General features: G+C 48.9%; 1 protein-coding gene and 1 long non-coding RNA gene across 20 annotated transcripts in view; both read right to left on the reverse strand.

Annotated features, from left to right (window-relative positions):
- LOC122260728 (phosphatase and actin regulator 2) overlaps window positions 1-23,546 on the reverse strand; it is a 474,429-nt gene that overhangs the window by 36,080 nt on the left and 414,803 nt on the right. The gene's annotated exons all lie outside the window — the stretch shown is intronic.
- Window positions 7,400-22,491, reverse strand: LOC147469377 (uncharacterized). The gene is made up of 2 exons (XR_015192082.1): window positions 20,909-22,491; window positions 7,400-7,673 (listed from the first exon to the last, which is right to left on the reverse strand). It is a non-coding gene; the product is annotated as an uncharacterized LOC147469377 (long non-coding RNA).

The raw sequence follows: 23,546 nt of genomic DNA on the forward strand, positions 1-23,546 counted from the left end.
TTATTATTTTTCGTCCCCATCCCTCTACCACTCTCTCCCTGCACCCCCACCCCCCTTTTCCCTCGCTTCTCTCCTCTTCCTTCTCCCTTGTACTCCGCCTCCTTTCTTTTTCACTTCCATTTTTACCTTCCCACCCCCCTCCCCATCTTTTCTGCGTCTGCGCTCTCCCCCCAAAATCGCCCCCCGAGAGCTGCCCACACTCCATCAAACATGCATCATCGGTCCCGGCGGCTCATAGCACACGCACGCTTTCGCCACCCACTAAACTTCAATCCTCACCGCCCATGAGGCACCCATTCTTCATTCTTCATTCACACTTTTTATCTTTCCTTCTTCCCTTGTTCATCAAATACTATTTTCTTCTCTCACTCGCATCTGGCCTGGGTTTTTTTCTTCCCGGCCGTGCGGTATGACGCATTCGTATGCACAGCTATCCAGGGTTTTTTTTTCTCTCTTTTAACTCTTTCCAACAGATTTAAATGGTTATTCACTTGGTCACTCTTCAACCACTGGCTAGCGTTTCGAATCCTCACAAACTGGCCATGTATACTCTTATTTTTTTGCTCAAGCTCATCAACTAACGTCACTTCAATAAAAGCGCGGTCGACAGGCATCAAGTTCCACTGAAAACTCTACGTTTTGATAAAAAAAAAACAAAAAAACTCACTAGTAAAAAACAAAACAAACGCATGGCATCACAACATTTATAAAAAGAAAGAACGAAAGAAACATATCACAAAGTATACCACTATTACTTTTTCGAAAAAAATGCAACAGAACACTATTCTTTCGTTTTGAATTTTCCGAAAATCGCATCACATCGCGAACGGAGCATCGAGACACACACGAACTCCCTCACACGGACCGTTGACAACTGGCGGGCGGGAGGGGGGATATGTGTGTTGTGCGTGTACATGTGGGAGTGCGTGTGTGCGTACGTTACCACTGGCCGTGTAATATGTGTGTGACTCACCACACATCTGTTCGTTCTGTATACATGAACACATATATTCCGACATGAACACGCACACACATACACTTGCTGGTTTGAAGGTATCGACCTGGAACCTGACTCGCACGGAAAATCATTCGAAAATCGGGACCATCAACCCCCCCCCCCACGCCCCCCCGAGCCCAAATTCATGCACGGCCCATATTGTCTCCCGGTCGCCCGCATTTCCTGCTGCCTTCCAACTTGCCTTGTAGGCCTAGGAGTGAAGGTGGGGCGGAGGATGTGGTAAATGCCTTAGGGAACAAGTGGGAAGGAAGGAAGGAAGGAAGGAAGGATAGACGGGTGGGAGAAGAGGAACAGGGAAACAGGAAATGAGTGAAGGAGGAGAGAGAGGGAAGGAATGTGGGAGAGGGAGAGAGGAAGGAAGGAAGGAAGGGAGGGAGGGAGGGAGAGAAAGAAAGAAAGGAAGAAAGAAAGAGAGAGAGAGAAGGGGGGGAGAGGGAGAGGGAGAGGGGGAGGGGAGGAGAGAGAGAGAGAGAGAGAGAGAGAGAGAGAGAGAGAGAGAGAGAGAGAGAGAGAGAGAGAGAGAGAGAGAGAGAGAGAGAGAGAGAGGAGAGGAGGAGGGGGAGGGGGAGGGAGGGAGGGAGGGAGGGAGGGAGGGAGGGAGGGAGGGGGAGAGAGGGAGGGAGAGAGAGAGAGAGAGAGAGAGAGAGAGAGAGAGAGAGAGAGAGAGAGAGAGAGAGAGAGAGAGAGAGAGAGAGACTCTCACAAGCTGGAGGTCTAATCAGAAGCCTTTTGTTCCTTCCCACAGGAGTGCCCAAGTATCATATCTGTACCCGGCCAAGCCCCCCTCCAACCCCGCCCTTCTTTCTCCATCAGCTGTTAGACACTACGACACATGGTCAAGGTGCATGGCATCTTTCATCTTACAGAGTGTTATGCACTTGTGCTTAATGTCTGCTCTACTTCCTGTCTTTTGCCCGCCCCCCTCCTCCCTCTCTCTGAGTCTCATTACTCCTCACATTTCTTATTATACATCCAAGGCTGAACCTATGACTAACAGTCTCTCTCTCTCTCTCTCTCTCTCTCTCTCTCTCTCTCTCTCTCTCTCTCTCTCTCTCTCTCTCCCCCTCCCTCACATTTAAAGCAGACTTACTCGTTCAAATCTACGCTTGGTTACCCTCTATGAATCGCTGATATTCCCCTACAGCTGTCCCGCCCACCTAAAGAGGGACGCAGCTCCCTCGCACAAACACACATTCAGGTGTCTACAGATGTTTACACTTCAAACACACCTGTGAGTTTGTGATGACATTCACCTATGTCTCTGCTTAAGGTAACGTGAAAGTGACAGAAACTAACGGAAGGACGGACGGACGGACGGACCAACCGACAACAAACTCCTCTGTCTCGCACACACGCACAAACACATTCCCGCCGTCTTCGACCTCCATCCCTCCTTATGAGAAAACAAATCACAACGTTTCCTACATCTGGCAGCCACGCATCGAGGTTGCAGCCTGGCCGATGCACAATAACGCTCAAACCACGTGTCGTCTCAGAGACCGACCGAGCGGGAGGAATGGGAGATATAGTGGACGACAACACGGTATTCGGCCAAACACCGTCGTTCAGCCGCGAGCCGCTATGCGATGATTGCAAGAAGAAGGTTGGTGGGGGTGGGGTGGGGGTGCGGGCGAGGGCGTTGGGCGGGGATGGGGGTGGGGGTGGGAGTTGGTGCCGGGAGGGGGAAGCTATGTGCCGGATGCTCGCCGTGGAAATCCGATGATCAGTGCAGGATCGAGATGATGGCGCCCTGCGAGGAGCCGGAAGGGAGGTGGGGGTATGGGGGACGGGGGGGATACAAGAGGAAGAATAATACGTCAATAAAAATCATAATTCACATTATAACAGAGAAATATAAATGAATACAATAAGTTTAAAAAAAGGGCGGAGGAAAAAAAAGCGATTGATGAAAGAGGGATGATAAAAAGTATGTTTACCGCGATGGCCAAGTCGTTAGCCTGACGAGCAAGCGGACATCCAGATGACGACCTCAAGCGGGAGATCAAAACAAAAGAGCAGAAGCTTTTGTTTGTGGCGATGGCTGGCAGAGACTGTGATGGCGGGAGGGGGGGGGGGAAGTAGGGTCACGAGCAGTCCCTCTACGAGAATGCGTTGCGTCGTTACAGAAAGTATCGTCTCATTACAGCGACGGAGAGTGTTGTTTACAAAGATGGGTCTCTTCGAAGCGGTGGCGGAAGGGGATGGCGGCGCCGGCAGTTGCTCTCCGTTGATGTTTCCCCGTCTCTATCATTGCCTCTCCTTTTATTATGTCAGTCGATCTTCCCCTCTCTCTCTTTATCTCTTTATCTCTCTCTCTCTCTCTCTCTCTCTCTCTCTCTCTCTCTCTCTCTCTCTCTCTCTCTCTCTCTCTCTCTCTCTCTCTTCCTCCCTCTCTCCCTCGCAACGGGCGTGACGCTACGAGGCGATCTACGACCGTCTTTGGAAATCTAGAAATCTTAAAAGCCTCCGTCACCGGGTGTGGGCGTAGACACTGAAGGACGAGAACCCGCGCCATCACATCCCCGCCACGCATATCTTCCGATTCGCAAAACACGGCCCCGTTTGTCAGTCTAAATAAAATACGAAATAAAATAACACAGAAGTCACGCAGAAACACACAGACACACACAAAAAAAGAAACACGCTGTCTCTTTCCTCCTTAAAATCTGGTTTGGAAATGTGAAGACTATAAACAGACACGCAAGTACAATCAGATATGCTTCACGGCCACGATAGCCTTCCTTTCCCTCGGGTGTCTCCTTCACCCTCACCCTCTCCCTCTCCCTCTCCCTCTCTCTCTCTCTCTCCCTCTCTCTCTCCCTCTCCCTCTCTCTCCCCCTAATCTTTCCCCTTAACCTCTCCTCCTAACCTCTCTCTCTAACTTCTCCCTCTCCCTCCCCTTCTCCCTGTGTGCGTGCATACGTGCGCACGTGTGTGAGACTGTGAGTGTTTGCAAGACTGAATGAGTGTGAGTGTACACCTTTACTTCACTTCTTTCCGTGTTCTTTCCTTCCCGCCTTTCTCACTCGCGTCATGGCCATGCAATATCTCAAAAAGTATTTAAAAAACGACTTGACAGTTACCTGGCCGGCGTCTCGCTTTCCCCAGAGGCGTTCCCACACCTCGGCTTTTCCTTCCTTTTCCCCTCACACTTCATCATCACTAACTTTCATCGGCTGCCGTTCGATAATCGCCACAACTCTCAGCTCACCCTTCCCGCTCCTTCCTTTTAATTCATATGTATGTGGGCCTCTTACCCTTTCTCCCTTAATTCTCACTCACTCACCCTATCTCCATCTGTCGCTCTTTCTCTCTTTCTCTCTCTCTCCCTCCCTCCCTCTCTCTCTCTCTCTCTCTCTCTCTCTCTCTCTCTCTCTCTCTCTCTCTCTCTCTCTCCTGTCTGTCTGTCTACTCTCCCTCTTCCTCCTCCTCTAACACAGACACACAAATGCGCACACTCCCTAACTAGCCTCAATAAATATTCTTCGCTTTATCTTCACAATTCCGTACCAAATTACCGATAACTTCCCGCTCATCCGATTACCACCCTTACCACTATTCGTAAACCCGCTCTCGGCATGACAAAACCTTTTCCCGCCAAGTTTTCTTTGTTTACCATCGCGGCGCTGCTAACTGCATGCAAATTGCATCCTAGTGTTCGACATGAGAGATTAATCAGGCGTGAAAGCATCTGTGTTAAGATTTTTTTCAAAAATAAAATTACATAGAGTAGGAGAAAACTCGGGAGAGCGAAAAGCGAAAGGAATAATCGTCCGCAACACAACAATATGAAGTTTCTTTTTTATTTTCAAAACTCACCGGGTAATAAGAGAGAATCTTTGCTCCGGTTTAATAACACACTTTGCGCTGTCGATAAATCTATAATGAACACCAACAAACCCCCAAGATATTTGGTTCTCATAAACCGAAGAAAACGTAAGATTACGTACAGGGGAGACCAATCTAAATTTAGCGTCTCACTCAGAATTGATATTCATTATGGTCTGTTTGTTCATTCTTCCAACATCACATTTCCCGGTCTTCGAAATGAATACAATTTACAATAACGTAATAGGAATTATTGTTAATAAGCCGACTCCACACTGAATATGATTGAATCCTCACGGGTTGCACTAGGCATAATACAACACCAATCGCCATGTTGCCACATCGTTCTGGGAGGTTCAAGTGCTTTACCTTTAAGGATGAAAATATAACCCAATAAATCTTGAATATAAACTTTGTCGTGCGTTTTCATGATTGGTGAGTGGTGTACTAATATAAATGGAAGCTATTGTAGATGCACGGAAATGTTAAAATAGAACAATTGGTTTCACGAACCCTAGTCCGTGCCATTTGTGCATTTGCGTTAGGCAATTCCAATAGAAGCCCTGAGACTTAATGATTACTTGGAATATTCTGATATTCACCTCTTAATGAAACTACCAGCTAAACATGTTAGTTACTCAAGTGAAAAAAATGGCATACAACAAACTATCTGTCTTACTTTTGCTAGGAAAAGTCATCCCCGTTCATCTTTTGCAAAAAAGTTTCATATACTGTAATTCTCAACACATCCAAAATGTATTGATCAGCGATAGTGCATAGCAACTATGACAAGGATTCCAGTTACGTGACTTTCAATTGCTGATTATATTAGACAAGTTATCTAGGTCAGGCTGCCCACGACACACACGTAACCAAAGAACGTTCATTCATCTGTGTGGAGGACCATGTGTGTGTCAGAATCACATATACGCACACGTAAACAGATATTGAAACTATTGAGCACCTGTTTCAAAGAGAAGAGTTTATTTTTTCTAACCGCAGGTCATTAAATTCCATAATCAGATTACGGCCTGCAATACTGACAGCCTGATCCTTACTGTAACCAAAATTGGACGAAGAAGAAAATAATGCCGTGGTCTTCAACGGGATTTTCGATCGTTAATGCTTTAAATTAAATGTTTGTAACACGATTCTCACCTTTCCAAAGCTTTGGGCATCAGACGGCTAATAGGATTAGTATTAGTTACATTTTGAAAATTCTGCCCTCCAACATTTTTTCATCAAGATAAAAGCAGGGCAATCCAGCATGCAGTTAGTAGCTCACGTCCGCAAACAGGCACTTCGCCCAATACACGAAGAACTCTTAATATTCGCTTCTGATTGTTTATTTCATCTTTTACCAAAGTGTTAGTCTCACACGGGGTCACACCAAAGTTACCTTGGGACAGAATGCATGGGAACGAGCTTTGCGACCTCGGCGAGTCGTCGATGAGGCCGATCTCGTCCCAGACGTCTCTCAGTTGTGCCGTCACCTCCGCCCACAGGATGTCCCCTAGTTCCTCCCCTTGGGGATCTTCCCGGGCTTCCCCTTGGGGCACTCCTCGTATCTCTGCCATGGACACCCTCCTCCAAGGCTCCTCCACATTCGCTTCCTCCTGTTCCTCCGCTTCCTCCTCCACTTTATCTCCTTCACTTAGTATCACTGGTGAACAAGAGTTAAAATATTCTCCATGAAACACTACTTCCTCCTCCTCCTCCTCCTCCTTTCCCTCCTCCTTCTCGATTTCCTCCTCGTTCTGCAGTTCCTTATTTTTATCTCCTGAGATATCCGGGGGATCATAGGGCACGACAGCAAGGGTGTCTCTGTCTTGCTCCAGGGCCAGAGTGTCCTGTTGGCACTCAGTCCCACACTGTCCGTCACATTCGGCCCTTTCCAGCCCTTGTGGCGCCTCCCTTTCCTCCTTCCCTTCCGGCTCCCCCGCCATTACCCCTCCATTATTCGTGTCATCGTCTTGGGGAGCGGGGACGGAATAACCAAAATTGCAGGAGGGGGAGAGGGAGTCCTGCTGACCGTCCTCAGTTGTAAAGTCTGGAGGAGTGTCATCAGGGGGCGTCACCTCCACACGAGGGACGTCCAGGATATTGGCAGACTCAACCTCGACTTTCTTGGCGGAGAAGCGTCGTGGGCGGAGATCCTCGAGGGGCGTGTAGCCGGCCGGGAAGGCTGGAGGGTGGTAGAGCGGGGGTCCGTTTGTGAAGGAGGGCGTGGCGGCTGCAGCGGCGGCGGCGGCGGTGTACAGGTCCAGTACGTCGCCATCGCACGGGGAGGAGAGGCGGCGGCGGTAGATCCCCGGCGTCCCCAAGAGGTGTGAGCACATGTCAGACTCCACGGGGCGGCCTCCCCACAGAGCCACGCTCACACGCTTCTTGTCCCGCCGCCGCGCCCATGGACCTAGCGTCCACGCTTTCATCGCCTCCAACAGGGACATCCTCCCGGCAGCGGTCTGGTCGCTGGCCGGCACACACGTCTCTCGCTGCGAGTCTTTGTCACCTCTTGGGCACGGCGGCGGCGAGGCCAGGTCACGTGCCATCAACACGCCAAGAGACCGGGCGAGGAAGTCTGGTCAGAGGGTCACGCGAGGGAAAGCCAGCGAGGGGAAGGGCCATCAACAGACGGCTGGCACAGCCCCCATGAGGGCCAGAGAGGGGGAGCCACGCGGGGCAACCTGGAGGTCCTCCACATCCTCCTCTCCACTGACGTCCATCATCACCTCCACGGCCATGAGAATTCAGTCCACGCACGGAGCAATGCTACGCAGAGGAACACTTGCAAGTCTCACAACGCTTAGGCGATTGCAACAGTTCTCTGTAAAAGAAACATTACCAAGCTGCCAGTCTTTCCGTTAGGAAGCACCGCCTCGCAATCGCACATTCAACGGGACACGAGAGAACCAACATGGCCGGCGATGCCTGGCGAGAAAGTCCCGCAGTTCCTACGAAATTGCAAACCAGAAGCCACAGCCAGACTTCCCCCAACAACGCCTTTAGTATGAAAGGAAAGGTCTTTAAAAAAGTAATCAGCGAAGGATGCCGGGCATTGGCGGAGGAAAGGAGTTGGTTGGTAAACACGGCCAACACTAGCGGAGGCCGATGGATAGTCGGGAGAGATTCAAGGGTGCGAGGGACACAGTGTACGAGGGGAGGGGGACACAGGAGGGGCGAGGATGACCTTTAACATCCAGCGCCCCCCCCCCCCTCCTGCTCCTCCTCCCGATCCCGCTCTCCTTCTCCTCCTTTTCATTCTTTGCCCTTAAAAATACGTTTAAAAGCAAAGAAACAAGTTATTGATTCTAAAAACGTGTACCACATTACCCATGACATAATAAAGCAAGATTTGAAAGCGTGAAAGCCGCCGTATTATCAGACCCGCAACAGCCTGAGAAAAGTTTTTTCCTAAGAGGACATTTGAGTCATATATATATATATATATATATATATATATATATATATATATATATATATATATGTGTGTGTGTGTGTGTGTGTGTGTGTGTGTGTGTGTGTATATATGTGTGTATGTGTATGTGTATGTGCGTATGTGTATGTGTATGTGTATGTATGTGTGTGTGTGTATGTGTGTGTGTATGTGTATGTGTATGTGTATGTGTATGTGTATGTGTATGTGTATGTGTATGTGTATGTGTATGTGTATGTGTATGTGTATGTGTATGTGTGTGTGTGTATGTATGTATGTATGTATGTATGTATGTATGTATGTATGTATGTGTGTGTGTGTGTGTGTGTGTGTGTGTGTGTGTGTGTGTGTGTATGTATGTATGTATGTATGTATGTATGTATGTATGTGTGTGTGTGTGTGTGTGTGTGTGTGTGTGTGTGTGTGTGTATGTATGTGCGCATGTACGTGCACACTCACAGACATTCCTCTGTTTATTCTCATTTACTCCTCTTCCTCTTAACTTCCTAAAACTTTATTCTCCTTCGCTGTCATTTCCACCGCCTCCTCCTTTCAACACGAATTGGTTTATAGAGCAATCTATATTCACGTTTGGCTTTGGCTTTGCATATTGCAATTATCTATATTTTCCGGTTGTGCATTGATACACAAACAACTAAATTAGCTTCTCTACTGCAATGTAAGTGAACAATGCCTTTAGCCATTAAAATCTGTATATAGCCTCCCCCCCCACACCTCTCTTTCTCTTTCTTTCTCTCTCTCTAGTTTCCTTTCCTCCTCCTCCATTGAAAGTTCCAATCTCATCCTCCTTCCCTCCGATCAGCCCCGGCGCAGCATCCCTTCCTTCCAGGCAAGTTGCTCCCGAAAAGGATCACAACATGCACAGGACTCCCCACCCCTCCCTACCCCTCCCCACGCCCCCTCAGCACTCCCCACCCTCGGCCCCAGCCTCCCAAACATCCCGGCAGGACCCGCCACCTCGGCAGGATCAATAAGAAAGTTAAGGATATAACGGGATAGACGAGCTGTCCCCCCCCTCCCCCCTCCCCCTCCTACTCCTACTCCTTCCGATCCGCAATCCTGTCCCTCAACAAACACACAGACACAAATACACTGCTATATGAATGATAAAGACAAACACACATTCGCACGAACACAAAAACCTCCTTGAAAGTGAAGCCAGGGAGAGGCTAAAACAAAGTGAATATTTCTCTTACGAGACAGAGTGGAGGGGGGTTGAGTGAGTGGGTGAGTGAGTGAGTGAGTGGGTGAGAAAGAGAGAGAGAGAGAGAGAGAGAGAGAGAGAGAGAGAGAGAGAGAGAGAGAGAGAGAGAGAGAGAGAGAGAGAGAGAGAGAGAGAGGAGAGGAGAGGAGAGGAGAGGAGAGAAGAGGGAGGAGAGGAGAGGAGAGGAGAGAAGAGGAGAGGAGAGGGAGAGAGAGGGAGGGAAGAGAGAGGGAGGGAGAGGGAGAGGGAGAGGGAGGAGGAGAGAGGGAGAGGGAGAGAGAGAGAGGAGAGAGAGAGAGAGAGAGAGAGAGAGAGAGAGAGAGAGAGAGAGGAGAGAGAGAGAGGAGAGAACCAAGGAGAAGAATGAACACGTTGCAAGGAAGCAGAGGAAACACTACACGGGGCGGAAACAAAAGGGATTAGGCGAGAGTGCATGGTGTAATAAACGGCCGAGAAACAAAAGCGAGAAATGAGAACAGCCAGAGAGACGGAGGAAAGGGGGGGGGGGGGGACCTGACGGGGAGTCGGCGAGAAGTAGAGCAAAAACTGGGAAAGAAGAAAAGAAGAAGGGAGGGAGAGAACAGGAAAAGAATGCGGGATATGAGAGAGGGAACGAGATAACAGAAAGAAGAGGAAATGAAGAACGAATGGTGAATAAGGGAGAGAGAGGAAGGACGGTAGCAGGGGACGAAAGGATAGGAGGGAGGGAACGCCTTACCATTAGAGTCTTTCTTGAACTTCATCTCACCCCCCTTCCTACCGTCTCCCCTCCCTACTCCCCCCCTTCCTACCGTCTCCCCTCCCCACTCCCCCCCTTCCTACCGTCTCCCCTCCCCACTCCCCCCCTTCCTACCGTCTCCCCTCCCCACTTTCTCCTCCTCCTCCCTTCCCCTCTTCCGCCCCTCCCCCAGTCGCTCTTTCTACTACGAGGCCAGCACGGTCGCAGCGTTTCAAACAGGTTACTGACGTGATCGTGGAAGAGGGGAAATGGAAGAAGAAAAGGGGAGGGGACAAAGAAGACACCGGTTAGACGTTTGGAGATACGAATGAGAAGGAGGATACAGAAACCAACTGGAACAGACAGAAGGAGAGGGAGATGGAGAGATAGAGACAAACAGAGAAAGAGAGAGATGATATTACGGGAAGAGAGCCAGGGATCCCCCCCCCCTCTCCCCTCTCTAACTCGTACAAGCTCCACCCGATCTTTCTAAGCGACACGACGCGCTCACGTACTTACGCGCGAATTCACAATAAAGAAGCGAGCATTCCGTTCTGCCACGAATACTAACTACCTTCGTTGGGTAACAGCAAGAACTTCCACAGAACATCTCGTTCTCGCTCAGATTTTCCCACCTTTTCTCGTCCTCTTTTACTCTTTGTTTCCAGTCTTACTTTTACTTTACGAGCCTCTTTCTCGGTCTCTCGTAATGGTAACAAAGAGTGGGATAGCTGATGTAGATAAAATATGTATACATAAACTCTCACACATACAAATACGAATACAAAAGAGCACACACATATATATACTTGATAATAAGTAATATTTCTTTTCTTTTTCTCAAACCGACCACGAAACCTTCCTATTTCAACAACGCATTCATTAACAACACACATACACCATACACTGCATGCTCCGCTTTCGAATTAATACAACCTAGACTAACACCCTGCCTCTAATTTTAATCCAATTCAAGCGAAACCCGATAAATTTCCGTAGAACTTAGCATACACTAAACACCTGCTTTCACACCGGAATACACCTGCTACCAAAACCCGGCAACAAGCGCAGGTGTCAAGCTAAACATCGTGTTTACAATCCCCGAGTCTCTCCCCGCCCCCCTTCCCTCCGCACCTGCTCCTCCCAAGCCAAACCCACGCCAGTAAAAGTCATCCTGGGCTATTAATATCCACACGAGAGGGACAACTCGAGAAAGTCCCCTCGTCACTCACAGGTAACTAGCAGTGCGAATCAACATCAGAAGGGCTGTGCAGTTCCGATGCGAGATGCTCCGGTGCATCCTCTTGCCATGCCTTAACGTATATTTAAACGCGGGGGGAAATGTAAGAGTGCTAGTGTGAGAGTGAAAGGAAGGAGATACAGGAGCAGAAGAAAAGTAATGCTGTGGAGATTGAGATGGAAAGGGAAAGAGAAAGGGAGAGGTAGAGGGAGGGAGGCAGGGAAAAGAAAGAGAAAGAAAGAGAAAGAGAAAGAGAGAGAGAGAGAGAGAGAGAGAGAGAGAGAGAGAGAGAGAGAGAGAGAGAGAGAGAGAGAGAGCAGATACAAATCCGAGAGAGAAAACCAAAGAATACACAGCAACTGCCTCCTCCTCCACCCCCTTCAACCCCGCACAGACCAGGCGTTCTTCAAAAGTTGAAGATATTATCTGCGAAAGTCACCCCTAAAAGCAAGCGACCTTCACCAAACGCAACCATTACGAAAAAAATGTGTGGGAAAATGTGTGGGCTGAATGAGAAAGAGAGAGAGCACGTCCCAGCCATCTCCCTAGCGAGGAATGCTAAGCAGGGGGAGGGTTTACGTTGGAGGGAAGATTTGTTACAGATCTTTTCTCAAAGTCTCACAAAATGAAGATAAAAAGGGCGGGTGGGGGGATAAAGAAAAAGACGAGACGATGACTGCGGCGTGGGAAATAAAGATGGAAAAGAAGGAAGAGGAGGAGGAGGGGGGGAAGGAGGAGGAGAGAAAAGCAAGACGCTGATGAAGAGTCAAATGAAGAAACAAAATGACGGAGGAGGAAAGAAAATAGGGTAATCATCATTCAGAATAAGATAATAGTGAAGAAGGAGGAGGTTGTACCAAGACGCCCACCCCCACTCTTAGCCCACACATGCCCACCTCACCCTCTCTGGTTCTCTCACATTCTTCCCCCAAAAATCCAACCCTCTCCTTGGAAACCACATGATCCTGTTCACCTACACACGAGCGGGGTTTAAAAGGCCAACTTGAATGTTGTATAATGCGAACATTATAACCGGAGCGTACCAAGCGAATACCACAAACCTCATACCAGTGGGTGTAAAGTGGTGTATTGGGGGCGGTTAGATGGATGAAGGGGGGCGGCGAAACATGGGGTTGGGGGTTTAAGGGAATGGGGTAGGAGTGGGAAAAGAGAGGGAGTGGGAAAGGATGGATGGGGATTGGAAAGGAAAAGGGAGGGAGACGCTTACGCGGTACTCACGTGTACACAGACATAACAAAGCACAACACACGCATATACATATCTATACACGTACACACGACCCCGTACACAGACAGACGCGCACACAGACTCGGGAGGGAAAAGTCATAGACAAACAAAGGAGAAAGGAGCGAGTTTGGCGCAGTGCCAAGATGGTTGCTGGATCTAGCGACTATACAAGAAAAATGAAAGCGAATCCAGACCCGAAGGTTAAAGGAAAGAGAGCGAGAAAAGAGGGGAGATAAGAGGAAAAGAAGAGAAAGTTAACAAGAGCGAAAGATAGGGAGAGGGGAAAGATGAGAGAGGAGAGAGGTATAAATGGTGAAAGGTAGTCATAAGGACGGGGAAAGTAGTATGAGATCAAGAGGGGAAAAAAGTATGGGTCAAGAGGGGAAAATAGTTTGAAAAGAAGAGGAAAGTAGAGATAAGACAAATAAAATGGACGATGAGCGGCGAAGTGTTTACAGGGGAAAGGGGGGAAGGGAGAAAGAAAGGGGGAGAGGAATTAAGAATGAAGGAAAGTAAGGGCGAGGAATCAGGGTTGGAAACAACCAAGAAAGATTTAACACCAGGAGACAAGCCGAGTGGAAGATAAAAGGTGAAAGAGCGAAAAGCGACAAAATTATGACACCGTAAAAGGAGAGAGAGAGCGAGAGAGAGAGAGCGAGAGAGAGAGAGAGAGAGAGAGAGAGAGAGAGAGAGAGAGAGAGAGAGAGAGAGAGAGAGAGAGAGAGAGAGAGAGAGAGAGAGAGAGAGAGAGAGAGACGCAGAGACGGAAATAAATACACTCAAGTCTCAGCACCCTCCGCGACGCTACGTGAACCAGCTAGCATCAACGTGAAACTGTGAGACTGCAGGAAACAGCATGATCCGCTACAGCAAGAATGCAAATTGACGGGAAATTGTGAGAAACAACGAGAATCCACAAATATCCATACCTGCTGCACCAAGCGACAATACGTCACACACCGACACAAGGGATAAGAGAACAAGAGTTTGAACATGGCAGAGAAGGTGATAGATTTTAATAAGCATTTCATATTATGGAATATCTATCATTCTACCAGTTTGCATGCAGACTTGTTCTTTGAACACATCCGAATATCATATCAAACTAAGCCGATTAACGGCTGGATGCTAAACGATACGAATAAAATAGAACTAATAGTAATCCCTTCTCCTTCCTTCGTCTTTCTTTGTCTACGTTTTTCTTTTCTCGTTCTTTTACTTCTCTTCTTCCCATTTTCTAAAGCCTAGAAACAAAGACATGAAAGAAAATCGAACAAATGAATATGCAATGTCCCAGGAGGCGATACCAAACTATACACGGCAGATAACAAACAGCGGGAACGAATAGTAAAAAATAACAAAACGAAAGCTGCTTAAGAGGAGAAAAAATAGACATGGAAACAGCAAACAGGTAGCGCTAACCGGCGGTACATAATGCCCTCGTTAGTGTCACAGTTACGTAACGCGGGAGAGAGACGATCATCTTGTGGCACAGACGACCAACTCCAAGACAACCCCCTACCCCGTCCTTCTCTTCCTCCCTGTCCCCCCCCCCCTCCAACCCTCCCCTTCCTCCATCCAAAACTATCGGAACAGACACAGACAAAATAATTTGCTTATTTTTAAAAAAAAAGGGAGACTGCTAAATTGGATGACATGCAACAAAGTGAGGAAATTGGACAAGTATTTTTTCTCTGTCATTCTTTTCTTTCTAGTCTTCTTCGTTTATACTCATCTTCACTCCTCTCTACCCTTTCCTTTCTCTCAACCTTTTCTCTCTCCCCTTCCCTTCTTCCGTAACTTCACATCCTCTCTCTTTTCTTTTCTTTCTTTCTGTCACTCACTCACTCGCTCGTTCATTCACTCACTCCCTCTCTCCCCGTTAGAAACAAGCTCTTATATAAAACCGCGTTCCCAATAACTTCAGAGGTAAACAATACAGAGGCAAGAACGAGTACCCTGCTGAGAAAGGGTAGGGGAGGGGTGGGGAGAGAGGGAGAGATGCTGAGGGGGAGGGAAGAGGAGGGGAGGGAAGGGGAGGGAGAACAGGGAGAGGTGGAAGTGAGAGGGAGAGGTGTAGGAGGGGGACGGGAGAGGAAGAGGTGTAGGAGGGGGACGGGAGAGGGAGAGGTGGAGGAGGGAGAGGGAGAGGGAGAGGTGGAGGAGGGGGCGGGAGAGGGAGAGGTGGAGGAGGGGACGGGAGAGGGAGAGGTGGAGGAGGGGACAGGAGAGGGAGAGGTGGAGGAGGGGACGGGAGAGGGAGAGGTGGAGGAGGCCGTGAGAGGGGGAGAGGGAGGAGGGTGAAGCAAACATGTTCAGCTGGTAAGGAATGGAAGAAAGAGGAGATGAGGGAGGGGGGGGGGCACGGAAGCGTGACTGGAAATGTGGCACTCGGTATTATATTAGTGATGGTGTGACGCCACTCACACCTATGCGCAGCGTGAGTAACTGTGAGTGAGTGAGTGTGTTTTATTGGCTGCCTTAAGGGATGTGTTAATGAGAGAGATGATGATGCATCAAAGGTGAGCCTAATGGAGAGAGAGAGAGAGAGAGAGAGAGAGAGAGAGAGAGAGAGAGAGAGAGAGAGAGAGAGAGAGAGAGAGAGAGAGAGAGAGAGAGAGACTGGCTATACATGAGGAGAAAATAAACAAAATCAAACAGGCCTGGAGGGTAAAAGGCGGAGGGGGGAGGAGGGGGAGGGACTCTGTGAAGTGAAGTGAAGTGACAGGTTATGCCAGTCGTGGGCGTGGAGTGCGGTGGGCGCCGGGGGCTGCAGTCATACAGGCCTCAACAGCCTAAAAATGGTCGAGCTGAACCTGTCGACTCCTTGACGTAACCCGATCTCAGGTGCAGGTGCGACCTTACCTGTGTACCTTTCTCACACCTCAACTCACGCCATCTGCACCTCTACCTGTACCCTGCTCCTACATCCGAACCCGCACAACCTAAGCTACACCCAAGAAAGAAAAGAGACAAATGCTGAAAAAAAGTCTTTTTGAAAAGGCCAGCCAGTTCCCCCTATAGATAGACGTCCATGCCCAATGCTAACACGAAGTAGCACTTGCACCGACTCCCGGCATGGCTTTAAAGAGGGTCTTTGCATCTACCTGCGCACTCTAAGCCTAATATGGGCTGGGGTTTGGGCTGGGGGAGGGGGGAGGGGGAAGGGGAGGGGCGAGGAGGGGGAAGGGGAGGGGCGAGGAGGGGGAAGGGGAGGGGCGAGGAGGGGGAAGGGAGGAGGGAGGAGGGAAGGGTAAGGATGGGGGGGGGGTGAGGAAGGTGATGTTGCTGCGTATACGGGGAGTCAAGGGGAAGGGGGAGGGGCTGAGGGGAAGAAAGGAGGAGATCTAAGGCTTTGTGTGATGCCGCTTCACGGGTTTGTCGCCAAGACAACAACGCTCCAGCCACCGCCAGCACGTGTCTCTTCGGCCGTAAGACCTCATGTTGTCCTATTTGTGTACGGTTCCTCTTATCTTTTTTAAAAACATATTGTTTAGCTTTTTCGCCTTTAGAAAGTCGTTGCTATATATTACCCCCACCGCACCTTCGCCCCCTAAATGTCTATTCTAAGTTATCATCACCATTAAGTCCCCTCCCTTAGGCGCCAGTCTGACAGCCCCCTTCGCCCCCCCCCCTCCGCCCGCTTATCGCCGCGACTCCATGTGGGCAAAGGAATCTCTCGAGGCCGGCGTCCGAGCGGGGCTAAGGCGACCTTCTCTTCATCCTCGCTTGTACACATACATTGGAAACAGTCATACACATCTAGAAACAGATAGATTGACAGACAGATAAAAACGAGAAGCACTTGTTAAGGATAAAGACGTGACAGCACACGATACAGAAAAGCAAAAGGGAGACATGGGAAATAAGTAGAAAAAAGAGAGAGGAAAACACGAGGAAAAAAAAAGACAACTTTCCGACCGACCGAACAGAAAAAATCGTAGCGACTCGATGGACCAAGGAAATCGCATCCATGCTATCACATAATTACAGTAATTAATTTAATTCTAACTCTGCTTTATCATGTTTGAGCAGCGTGAGGTTGCTTTCATGGGGAGAGTTATTGGAGCCTCCTGTCTCTTCCCTATTTCTCCTTCTTCTTTTCCCTCCTCCTCTCCCTTTTCCTATTCTTCTCCTTCTCCTTCCCCACCCTCCTTCCTGCTTCTCCCTCTCCGCTTTATGTATTCGTTTGAGCTACAGGTCATGTCACGCTTTAGTGACAACACTTCACTCTAACAAACCAAAGCCCTTTCTCCGAATAGCCATTACGCAGCCCCCCCTTCCCTCCATCTTTTGTATGGCCATTCTCTTCCGTGTTCCCTCTTTCCATCTCGATTACTTTCCTCCCTCACTTTCTCCTTGCACACGGCACCGGCATGAGAGAGTGAGAGAGTGAGAAAGAGAAAGAGAAAGAGAGAGAGGAGAGAGAGAGAGAAAATGAGAGAGAGGAGAGAAAGAAAATGAGAGAGGGGAGAGAGAGGAGAGAGAAGGAGAGAGAAGGAGAGAGAGGAGAGAGAAGGAGAGAAAGAGCGAGCGAGAGAGAGAGAGAGAGACAGAGAGAGAGAGAGAGAGAGAGAGAGAGAGAGAGAGAGAGAGAGAGAGAGAGAGAGAGAGAGAGAGAGAGAGAGAGAGAGAGAGAGAGAGAGAGAGAGAGAGAGAGAGGAGAGAGAGAGAGAGAGAGGAGAGAGAGAGAGCGAGAGCAGGGGGGGGGGGGATGGGGCACAATTTCCAAACGAGGAGACAATAAACAAATCAATAAAGAAAAAACATCTGATTGAAACAAGCGTAACCCCAGCAAACGACACGACGAGCAAAATCAACAACAACATTGAGCAGCAGCGGCACTAAAATAACCGAGGAGGAGTTGAAGACCCACTTGGCAGTTCCCTAAATCGTCCCACTGTTGGCTGGCGAGTGAGGGAGCTGGCGGGAGCCTGCCTCACTGCCGCGTGAGGAGGGTTTCACACACTCACTATCATCACCACATTCACTATTCACTGTTACTGGCGAGACGTGAAGGAATTGTGCTCTACCCCCGCCATGGATGTCACAATCATTAACTCCTTTTCTTAGACGGCACTATATTAGCGAAGGCAGTCGGTCGGTCTCATAATCATCACTTTAATCATCACTCAAATCGAACACTGGATTACGCACTGGGCGACATTTCTTCCCAAAGCAACTCTTGCTGGCACCACCTAGGTAGGCGGAGACCCGAGCGCATGGTGTCCCCGAGTGCCACCAGTGCCACCACACTGATACCAAACGAGGTGATTTTCTGCCATTGCGCCACTTCGTATCACTCCTGGCACTTGACCCTATTGACTTATTCACTGGCACTCCGGCACCGGCCCAAACTCGTCACTGTCACGACGCAGGCACTGTTTGGCACTGCAAGCAAAGCAAAGAGGCAGTGCGTGGGCGTGGGCTGGGTATAAGACTTAAAAAAAAGAGTCATCATCATAATCCCAACTTCTCTATCAAACACGCCATGAATCCCTTTTCTTCCCTGATCAAAAAGGGAAAGGGGCTCCACGACCACTTCCCCTGCACTGCACTTCTCTACCTGGTGCACCATTAGGCCTACCATCACAACACCCTTTATTCCGCACCGAGCACTGAGGCCGAGCGAAGGCCAAACACGAGGGCGCGCGCGTGCGTGTGTGTGAGTGTGGCGTCAGAGGTACACTGACTAGTTGGTGGTGGCGGTGGTCGTGGGTGCTCTGTCGAGGGACCACCACTACCACCAACGCCACGTCTCACAAGGCCCCAAAATAAAACCTGCTCTACCACTTACTTCCATCCTGTCGTCTATTTGTCTATCTGTCCTTCTATCCTTTTCTATCCCGTTCAAGGTTGATCCATCTATTGCTACGTCGATGATGTGTGTGTCCGCTAGCAAGGTGGGGGCAACAAGCACATCCACACAGCCGTGCCTCAGACCAGACATGTACAAATATACACACTGATATACCGGGGGATTAACACACACGCAACACGAATCAATAGTGCAATTATATTGATAATCTAATTGCTAATGACCAATTGAATAAATAAATGACCCTCCATTTCCAAACAGTGAAAAACAAACAAACAAATAAACTGACAAAACAGCTTGTTATATCTCAACGAAGTAAAAGAAACGAAATAATATATATATATATATATATATATATATATATATATATATATATATATATATATATATATATATATATATACACACCAAGCATATTGCTCCCCTGTTCCCTTTCCCACCACCCACCTACCTATATACCCACCCTTCCCCACTCATTACTCATTCGCCACCGCCCAATCCCTTCCTTCACGCACAAAACACCCACTCACTCATTCACTCACGCACTCAGCCACCCATCCACCCACCTCTCCCCTCGCCCCGCCCACATCCTCCGCGCCCGCTCCCTCACTCACACGAAACTTGTCAATCTCGCTCCATACGCCATGCCATTGACAGGGCAATCGACCGCTATTGGCCCTTAATAACAGCATAAACAAACGCCCTTGCGAAACCCGAGTTAATATCCACTGAAATATTACTGGGTGTCACTGTATCAAGAGCTGTGATACAGTACTTTGGCTCATTATTGAATTTGCGTCATGTAACAGATATTATTAAACATTATGACACTAACAGAAACAGTAATACCATCGTCATCAACTATAGTAGTAATATATTAGAAATAAATACAACACTATATTTCTTACACGACCACAATCATTGCACAATTCACCATAACAACAAAGCAACAGCAACAAAACAACAACCGACACTCAAACAATAGCAATGAAACTTACATTTCTAATGAGTGTCAAACATTAACAAACCGAGCAATAAATACCACAAAGCTCTACAATATTCACATGTAACCTTTGACCTTTGCAAGAACGCCTGTCTCTCTTTAGTTCATTCTGTACAAGTTTCTCCCACAGTGTCAGAGCGTAGGTCAAAGAGCGCAAAGAAGGGAAGGGAATGCATGTATAAGGAAACCGATAATAAACAGTGAATGGCAGAAGGACAAACAGCCCAAAGACCAAAGACAAAACAAATACATGAGGAAAATCCGACATTATCTGTCAATTATTACAACAGCTTTTCCTCGGCTCTCACCCTGACGAGGAGGACACGGACAGGAGAGACGGGTAAGAAATGGGAAGAGGGAAAAGGCAGAAGAGACGACGAAGGAGAAGAGAAAAGGAGGCGAAAAGGGGAAGAAGAAACTGAATTGAAACACGGTAAAGACAAGAGAGGGATCGGTCTGACCTGACCACCGGGACCAATACGCCACTGGCCTAAAAAAGGCGCTCGTATGCTCGGACTTAACCCTCTCCCTCTCCCTCTCCCTCTCTATCTCTCTTTTCAATTTTCCTTCGCTTTGTCCTTTCCTCCACCTCTGCCTCCCTTCCCATAGCCCCCCCCCTCTTCCCGACCTTCCAAGTCTCCAATCCCAACAATCATCAACTCCGGTATTTCCCCAATCGCGGTCCTGATTGGCGAAATTAAACAAATCAATAAAAGACGTTAATCACCGCAGACTTTGAAAGGCGGACACGGAGTAGGTTGCCAAATATTCTTCTTCGTGGAATTACGTCTTCCAACCTTCCTCCTCTCCCTTCGTCCGTAGAGAAAAGTACGCCGCAGCCGGACGGACGGGGATCGAGGATGTGGGCTGCGCGGGACGGTAGTGGGCGTGAGATGCCTCGGGCGTGACCTAACTGGGCTCCGTGACCATGGCTGAACCCTCCTGCACCTTCCCCGCCAGAGCCCCGATCGTTTCTATCGCTACCGCGGCCAAGGAGTTACCTGCAACCTACGCCCACGACGCAACAGCCACAGGTGTACACACGCGGACGTTCGCATACAAGGAACTGCGTGTTCACGTAGCCGTACACGCAGACTGGGATGAAAACATACAATAAAAACACGGATTTAACATGAAACGAGTATAATAGATGACGCTAATACTACGTGTTTGTGTTGGTATACAAGTGAAACTAACTGCAAATGTGCAAAGACACCTAAATTCGTGGTAGTGAACATGACAAGCACATATCCAATACAGATATCACAAGTGTAAAGCCTGAAAGACTGACATAAAACTAAGTGTACATGAAAACGACAGCTGCTCTGGGAACGAGAAGGATACGAGAAGGATACAGGAAATCAAGTGTCTCACCTCTGGGCCTGCAGCATTTCTGGGAGCAACACACTGACCCCATGGCGAAGGGGGATCCAGTGGGGTGACACTCATGGCACGCCGGAGAAAAATGGGGTTGGGAAGAGAGAGGATAGGAGGGACGGAGTGAGGAGCTGACGTAGGGAAACCCACGGGGTAGGTACCACGAGGGACACCCACCAAGTGCCCCAAGTCTCTTTCACAGCAGCCGTGGGGACCCGTGGCACTGGGGCAGCGTCGCGTGCCCCTCCTCACCGCCTCCTGCTCCTCCTCCTCCTACCATGAAACTCTTCGGAAGCCATCCGCGTCAAGATCACTCAAGGTCACTGTTTCCCCCTTTCCTTTCCCGCGAGGCTGTCTCGAGAGAGGCGAAAGGCGAGGGCAAAGTTTTCACGGTCGCACTAAGGAGGGGAGCGTGCCAAGGTCGTTACAAGGGGGCGATTCCAGCGGAGATCACGGGAGGCAGCGGGGACGGAAGGCGAGCCAGCAGAGGTCGTGGCGACGGTCGTGACGGCGGAGGACACCCTCGACCTCGGCTCCTCCTCCTCCTCCTGCTCCTCCAGCCAGAGAGGACCACTGTTTGATGGCATTAAGGTCGAGCCCGAAGGATCAGCGGGTCTACACTTGGCACCGTCTAGTGGCACTCTCCCCGTGTTGACACCGCCACACCATCCGACGGCGCCACCTAGACCCGTCCGGCCGCCTTTCCTTCCTCCAGTCTTCCCCCTTTTCCTCGAAATTCCTCCTCTGGCGACTAGACCTCCCTTCCAATCCTCCTGTTACATCTATCGAAATTCACCTTCTCTCTCCCTTTCCCTCCCTCTCCCTCGCCTCTCACTCTTTTCCTCACTCGGTGTCTTTCTCTCTCTCTCTTTCTCTCTCGCTCTCTTTTCCTTATTTTCCTTCACCTCTCGGCCACACACGCGCGGGTCAATACAGCTTCACAAGAGAGTCCCGTCGTAGTAAACGCTGGAAGAAGAGCGGTCCAACTCATTCTCCAACATCACGAAACTACACGAGGCGGAGCACACGGGTAGGGGGGAGGGGGAGAGGGAGTGGGTGGGGGTTGTGCCACTGGAGGTGCTGCTCAGCGCTTCACCATTCGTAACACTACTTGAACCCTAATGGGATTGGGATGAATTCGAATTCAATCACCCCTTTTTCAGTATCGCAAAGAATCGGTCTTTTCCGCATTTAGCCGGGTAATGTTCTGCCTGTTACCACGCCATCGCAGGTCTTCACACATACGCACTCACACACGCACACACTAAAACAAAAGATCAAAATATGATAAAAGTGAGAAAAACTGCAATAATGCAGCATGAAACTACGACCAGAAAAGAACCAAAACAAAGGCCAGAATGTTAAAGTATAGAGCCCAAACACATGAATTTCCCCTCCTGTTCTGCTCCCCCCCTGCGCTCTCACTCTCACTCTCTCTCTCTCACTCACACTCTCACTCACTCTTTCCTGAGATACACAAGTTTCATAGCAAAGAGAGAAAAAAATAGACTTAGAAGAGGAGAGGTGAATTCGGACAAATACACAGAGAGCAAAAAAACAAGAAAAATATTAAATATGTTTACCAGCACAGCACAACACTCATAGTCCTTGCAATACATACATACATTATATATATATATATATATATATATATATATATATATATATATATATATATATATATAGAGAGAGAGAGAGAGAGAGAGAGAGAGAGAGAGAGAGAGAGAGAGAGAGGGGGGAGGAGAGGAGAGGAGAGAAGAGAGAGAGAGAGAGAGAGAGAGAGAGAGAGAGAGAGAGAGAGAGAGAGAGAGAGAGAGAGAGAGAGAGAGAGAGAGAGAGAGAGAGAGAGAGCAAGACGCTTAAAAGGGACGCGACAGAGAGGAGGAAAAGACGGGGCAAGTAATTACACGAAGCGAGTGGCTTTTTATCCCCTCGGGCAATAATCTCGGAGGTGTATTCCTGCGCATTGGGCCTCATAATCCCTGGGAAAAAATGGGTAAAAACAGGCCTTTAAAACGGGATAATCCAGTCGCTTGAATTACATACTTCTTGCCTCGACATAAACACTATTTCGCGCGTGTGTGTGTGTGTGTGTGTGTGTGTGTGTGTGTGTGTGTGTGTGTGTGTGTGTGTGTGTGTGTGTGTGTGTGTGTGTGTGTGTGTGTGTGCGTGTGTGTGCGTGCGCGCGCGTGGGTATGTGTTCGTGTACGTGCGATTTTGCCAGAGAAAGAGCGAGTTCTGATTCAGGATACAGATGTCAATATCAGCTGATTTCCTTCTCCCTTTTTTTTAACAATGATCAAAGAGAATAAAATCGGCGGAACGACTCCTCGCTTTCCGTTTCTACATCTTGTTATTTATCTTTTCTTTCTTTTACTTTTTATCTTACTTTATTTCTTTCACTCCTTTTTTGTTCGCCTCCCGGCAGAAAATGAACCGCAATTTCAATTAAAAATGAATTCGAGACCCGACGTTTGCGAGGCGATGACTGGGGCTTTGGAGCACTTTCGCTGGAAATAGCCTGTGGATCCCTCTGTGGATCCCTCTGTGGATCCCTGTGCCGTCGCCGTTGCCGCCTCCGCCGCCATCGCCGCCGCCGGTGTCGCCGTCTCTTCTGCTGTCCACCATTGTCGCT

The sequence above is a fragment of the Penaeus japonicus genome, unplaced genomic scaffold, assembly GCF_977035675.1.
Source record: "Penaeus japonicus unplaced genomic scaffold, GWHDUDI00000001_assembly GWHDUDI00000022, whole genome shotgun sequence".
Lineage (NCBI taxonomy): Eukaryota > Metazoa > Arthropoda > Malacostraca > Decapoda > Penaeidae > Penaeus > Penaeus japonicus.